We start from the raw sequence: 6,838 nt of genomic DNA, 5'->3' as shown, positions 1-6,838 counted from the left end.
TCTAATTGAAGGCCTTATCCGTTGTGCGGTGTTGCCCCGATAATTAAGATAGCAATAATCGGCCAAAATCAATTCTCTTTTAAGTTCTACACCTCTTGTATCCCAGAGATAGGATCTGTGTTATCATACTAAGGGTCAGTTCATTAAAGAACACATCATAAAGATTGATTGACTGGTAATATGTCTTACAATAGGTGTCAGATGTGATGCACGATTTAAAGTATGGCTAGATGGCTAAGAACTATGGTGGTGATGAAGGTGGTGGCTATGGAGATGGAAAATGGCAGCTAGGGTTGATGGAGATGGTTTCTGTGAAGATGACGATGTTCTCCAGCTGCGAAACAGAGCTCCTCACTACTGCAAGAATGCCTAGCAGTGGTGGGCGCAAAACGTCCAACAGTGGCGGGCCATCATCCCAGGGGCGCCCGCCACTGACCTCCCGCCATTTCTATTACCACATCAGTGGCGGGCGCCCGCCCGCCACTGGTACGTAGCTTCCACTGGAGGGCGCTCGTACTTGCCCGCCATAGCTTGCTTTTGTTGCCAGCCATAGATGCCATGTTAGCAGTGGTTGTTCTGCCGTAGTGCCCGCCGCTGGAGGGAAAGGGATGAGAACGGACTATTGGCATATCGCGCAAAAGGCGTACTCATATGATTCTTGATATAACTAAAGCAGAATGAATTCATTTTGAAAAAATTCTCAAATAATTCAGTAACACTTCAAAGTTATTCAACTTAAGAAACAAACATCAGTGTATCACATCCATATTAACATACTAATTAATTAACTAATTAACAGTAATCGGCTGATATATTCATGACTTAGACCTTAGTTTTAAACATGGTCAACGACAACCATCATGTGAGAGTCATTGCGGTTGCTCTTCCTTATGGTGATTATCACAACGGTGTCCACCCTTGGTTCTCTCTTTCATGTCATGAACTCCCACCGGCCGGATTCATAGAATGATATGCACCCATCCGATTCCATCTTGTATTGGACGTTTGTGACACGCCCTATTGGTCCATGGCGTACTCCAGCGGTGCCGATGGCGGGGATGTCCACTCCGAAAAACATCTTCATAGGTGTCGGGGATATACCCCGCGGTATGACCCGGCTAGAGGTATGACCCGGCTGGGACATGATGTTTCATTGGTGACCCGGCAAACTATAAGCCGGCGGGAACAGTTAAGCATTGTAAGCTGGCAGACACAGTCATGTAACCCGGCAAACACATTCATGTAACCCGGTGGACACAGTAATGTAACCCGGCAGACATAGTCATGTAATCCGGCAGACACAGTCAGGTAACCCGGCAGACACAATCATGTAACCCGGCAGACACAGTCATATAAGCCAGATAGTTAAGCAGACAGTTAAGTCGGATAGTTAAGCCAGATGGTAAGCCAGATTGTAAGTCAACAGTTAAGAAGCCCAAAACGTTAAGAAGCCCATGGAGAGAAGACAAAATAGTTAAGTCTTAAGTCCGAGTTGGACTCTACATGTAACCCGCCCCTTCAACATATATAAGGAGGGGCAGGGCACCCCAAGAGGGACATGTTGGATAATCATTAAGTCTAGACACAACTAGGAGAGCCGGAGTTACGACGACTCCCTCATGATGATAATGAGACCTAGCCACAAACAACATGTAGGGTTGTTACCGGATGATGTTTCCCGGGGCCCAAAGTTGTCTAAATCTTCGTCTTGCGTGTTGCGTCTCTTGATTCTGATCAACCCCTTCAAGCTACCGCATAGATGCATTGGCCTCACGACTAAGTCCTCACACTAGGACATATGCCGTGACGTTTCCACGATAGTTGGCGCCCACCGTGGGGCCTGCGTACGATGGTGTTGAGTTCTTGGAGGGATCTCTCATATGGATCGAGAAGCTCGCGGTTGACTAGATGAAGATGAAGAAGAGGCTCGCAAGATAACCCGACATAGGATAACTTTGGGCAGAACCGGTAAAGTTCATAGTTGATTCGGGATTAAATTTTTGAGTGGATAGCACGAGGTTAAGGTTCAAGAAGAATTAGGATCGCTGGGCTTATATGTGTTCGCTGCCGCCATCCTACGATCCTCTGAGACCGATAGGCGTTTGTTCCCTATACAATTAAGAAATCTAAGCCAAATCAATCTTTTGCTGCAATGCACCAGGAGCAAAGACCAAGACCAGAAGAGATGAGATCAGACAAAAAAGACATCAACAGATGCAAGCCACGCTTGAGATGAGGAAACATGGAAGTCAAAACCGACAACAACCTAGACCTCGAGTTGGCCTTGTTTTTTTGCTGCACTATGGACAGCTCTCAGCAACCGCGAATCCTGGGTTGGCTAATATTATTAAATAAGATCTGAGGCGAAATGCTGTCCGAGCAGCACAGGGATCAGTCTGGTCTGATTTTATTAAACTAGATTTACCTTGTTCTCCTCTAGACCGAGGTTCACATGGAAGATGCTGGTCCTCTGGACTGACCCGTACAAGAATCAAGTCGCCAGGGCCCTTTCTTTTTTCCTTGGTTCCAGTTTTTATGCTGATTGGACGAGCTTGAGAATATTAAACGGTGGCCACTCCAAGTCACCGTCGTCTTTGCGCGTAGCTCCATCTCCGGGCTGCGGGCGCGTTAGCAGTCAGCCCCGTCAATGTGCGCAAGGAAAAGGAAGTGTTGAGTGCTACCTCTTGAGCACTGTGTTGGTTTTCCCCGAAGAGGAAGGGATGATGCAGCAAAGTAGCGCAAGTATTTCCCTCAGTTTTTGAGAACGAAGGTATCAATCCAGTAGGAGGCTATGCGCGAGTCCCTCGTACCTACACAAAACAAATAAATCCTCGCAACCAACGCAAATAGGGGTTGTCAATCCCTATAAGGCCACTTACGAGAGTGAGATCTGATAGATATGATAAGATAATATTTTTGGTATTTTTATTCTAAAAGATGCAAAGTAAAATAAAGGCAAAGTAAATAGCAAAGGAAATAACTAAGTAGTAGGAGATCAATATGATAAAGATAGACCCGGGGGCCATAGGTTTCACTAGTGGCTTCTCTCGATAGCATAAGTATTCTAAGGTGGGTGAACAAATTACTGTTGAGCAATTGACAGAATTGAGCATAGTTATGAGAATATCTAGGTATGATCATGTATATAGGCATCACGTTCGAGACAAGTAGACCGACTCTTGCCTCCATCTACTACTATTACTCCACTCATCGAGCGCTATCCAGCATGCATCTAGAGTATTAAGTTAAAAATAGAGTAACGCCTTAAGCAAGATGACATGATGTAGAGGGATAGACTCATGCAATATGAAGAAAACCCCATCTTGTTATCCTTGATGGCAACAATACAATACGTGCCTTGCTGCCCCTACTATCATTGGGAAAGGACACCGCAAGATTGAACCCAAAGCTAAGCACTTCTCCCATTGCAAGAAAGATCAATCTAGTAGGACAAACCAAACTGATAATTCGAAGAGACTTGCAAAGATAACCAATCATACATAAAGGAATTCAGAGAAGATTCAGATATTATTCATAGATAGACTTGATCATAAACCCACAATTCATCGATCTCATCAAACACACCGCAAAAAGGAGATTACATCAAATAGTTCTCCACAAGAGAGGGGGGGAACATTGTATTGAGATCCAAAAAGAGAGAATAAGCCATCTAGCTAATAAATATGGACCCGTAGGTCCGAGGCAAACTACTCACACTTCATCGGAGAGGCTATGGTGTTGATGTAGAAGCCCGTCGTGATCGATGCCCCCTCCGGCGGAGCTCCGGAACAGGCCCCAAGATGGGATCTCGTGGATACAGAAAGTTACGGCGGTGGAATTAGGGTTTTGGCTCCGTATCTGATCTTTTGGGGGTACGTGGATATATATAGGAGGAAGAAGTACGTCGGTGGAGCAGCAGGGGGGTCACGAGGGTGGAGGGCGCGCTTGGTGGGGGTGGGCACACCCCCCTACCTCATGGCCTCCTGTTTCCTTTCGTGACGTAGGTTCCAAGTCTCCCGGGTCTTGTTTGTTGAGAAAATCACGTTCCCGAAGGTTTCATTCCGTTTGGACTCCATTTGATATTCCTTTTCTTCGAAACCCTAAAACAGGCAAAAAAACAACGAATCTTGGTTGGGCCTCCATTTAATAGGTTAGTCCCAAAAATAATATAAAAGTGGATAATAAAGCCCAATAATGTCCAAAACAGTAGATAATATAGCATGGAGCAATCAAAAATTATAGATACGTTGGAGACGTATCAAGCATCTCCAAGCTTAATTCCTGCTCGTCCTCGAGTAGGTAAATGACAAAAACAAAATTTTTGATGCGGAGTGCTACTTGGCATAATTTTAATGTAATTCTTCTTAATTGTGGTATGAATATTCAGATCCGAAAGATTCAAGACAAAAGTTTAATATTGACATAACAATAACAATACTTCAAGCATACTAACAAAGCAATTATGTCTTCTCAAAATAACATGGCTAAAGAAAGTTATCCCTACAAAATCATACAGTCTGGCTATGCTCTATCTTCACCACACAAAATATTTAAATCATGCACAACCCCGATGACAAGCCAAGCAATTGTTTCATACTTTTGACATTCTCAAAACTTTTTCAATCTTCACGCAATACATGAGCGTGAGCCATGGATATAACACTATATGTGGAATAGAGTGGTGGTTGTGGAGAAGACAAAAAGGGAGAAGATAGTCTCACATCAACCAGGCGTATCAACGGGCTATGGAGGTGCCCATCAATAGATATCAATGTGAGTGAGTAGGGATTGCCATGCAACAGATGCACTAGAGCTATAAGTAGATGAAAGCTCAAAAAGAAACTAAGTGGGTGTGCATCCAACTTGCTTGCTCATGAAGACCTGGGGCATTTTGAGGAAGCCCATCATTGGAATATACAAGCCAAGTTCTATAATGAAAGATTCCCACTAGTATATGAAAGTGATAACATGAGAGACTCTCTACTATGAAGATCATGGTGCTACTTTGAAGCACAAGTGTGGTAAAAGGATAGTAACATTGTCCCTTCTCTCTTTTTTTCTTTTTTTATTTGGGCCTTTTCTCTTTTTTATGGCCTCTTTTCTTTTTTTATTTTTCGTCCGGATTCTCATCCTGACTTGTGGGGGAATCATAGTCTCCATCATTTTTTCCTCATTGGGACAATGCTCTAATAATGATGATCATCACACTTTTATTTTTTCTTACAACTCGATACTTAGAACAAGATATGACTCTATATGAATGCCTCCGGCAGTGTACCGGGATATGCAATGACTCGCGAGTGACATGTATGAAAGAATTATGAACGGTGGCTTTGCCACAAATACGATGTCAACTACATGATCATGCTAAGCAATATGACAATGATGGAGTGTGTCATAATGAACGGAACGGTGGAAAGTTGCATGGCAATATATCTCGGAATGGCTACGGAAATGCCATAATAGGTAGGTATGGTGGCTGTTTTGAGGAAGGTATATGGTGGGTGTATGATACCGGCGAAAGGTGCGCGGTATTAGAGAGGCTAGCAAAGGTGGAAGGGTGAGAGTGCGTATAATCCATGGACTCAACATTAGTGATAAAGAACTCATATACTTATTGAAAAAATCTACAAGTTATCAAATCAAAGTATTACGCGCATGCTCCTAGGGGGATAGATTGGTAGGAGAAGACCATCGCTCGTCCCTGACCGCCACTCATAAGGAAGGCAATCAAAAAATAAATCATGCTCCGACTTCATCACATAACGGTTCACCATACGTGCATGCTACGGGAATCACAAGCTTCAACACAAGTATTTCTCAAATTCACAATTACTCAACTAGCATGACTTTAATATCACCATCTCCATGTCTCAAAACAATTATCAAATATCAAACTTATCATAGTATTCAGCACACTCATAAGAGAATTTTATTATTCTTGAATACCTAGCATATTAGGATTTTAAGCAAATTACCATGCTATTAAGACTGTCAAAATAATCAAAGTGAATCATGAGAGATCAATAGTTTCTATAAAACAAATCCACCACCGTGCTCTAAAAGATATAAGTGAAGTACTAGAGCAAAATTATATAACTCAAAAGATATAGGCGAAGCACATAGAGTATTCTAACAAATTCTAAATCATGTATGACTCTCTCAAAAGGTGTGTACATCAAGGATGATTGTGGTAAACTAACAAGCAAAGACTCAAATAATGCAAGACGCTCCAAGCAAAACACATATCATGTGGCGAATAAAAATATAGCTCCAAGTAAAGTTACCGATAGAAGTAGACGAAAGAGGGGATGCCTTCTGGGGCATCCCCAAGCTTTGGCTTTTAGGTGTCCTTAGATTATCTTGGGGGTGCAATGGGAATCCAAAAGCTTAGGCTCTTGTCACTCCTTGTTCCATAATCCATCAAATCTTTACCCAAAACTTGAAAACTTCACAACACAAAACTTAAAGTAGAAAATCTCGTGAGCTCTGTTAGCGAAAGAAAATAAAAGACCACTTCAAGGTACTGTAATGAACTCATTCTTTATTTATATTGGTGTTATACCTACTGTATTCCAACTTCTCTATGGTTTATAAACTATTTTACTAGCCACAGATTCATCAAAATAAGCAAACAACACACGAAAAACAGAATCTGTCAAAAACAGAACAGTCTGTAGTAAGCTTTAGCTAGCGCAAGATCTGGAACCCCAAAAATTCTAAAATAAATTGCTGGACGTGAGTAATTTATCTATTAATCATATTAAAAAATAATTAACTAAATATCACTTTCCAAATAAAAATGGCAGTAGTTCTCGTGAGTGCTAAAGTTTCTGTT

This window comes from Triticum dicoccoides, chromosome 1A (genome assembly GCF_002162155.2).
Source record: "Triticum dicoccoides isolate Atlit2015 ecotype Zavitan chromosome 1A, WEW_v2.0, whole genome shotgun sequence".
Taxonomy (NCBI): Eukaryota; Viridiplantae; Streptophyta; class Magnoliopsida; order Poales; family Poaceae; genus Triticum; species Triticum dicoccoides.
The sequence above is the reverse complement of the archived record's forward strand: the minus strand, read 5'-3'. Positions refer to the sequence as shown.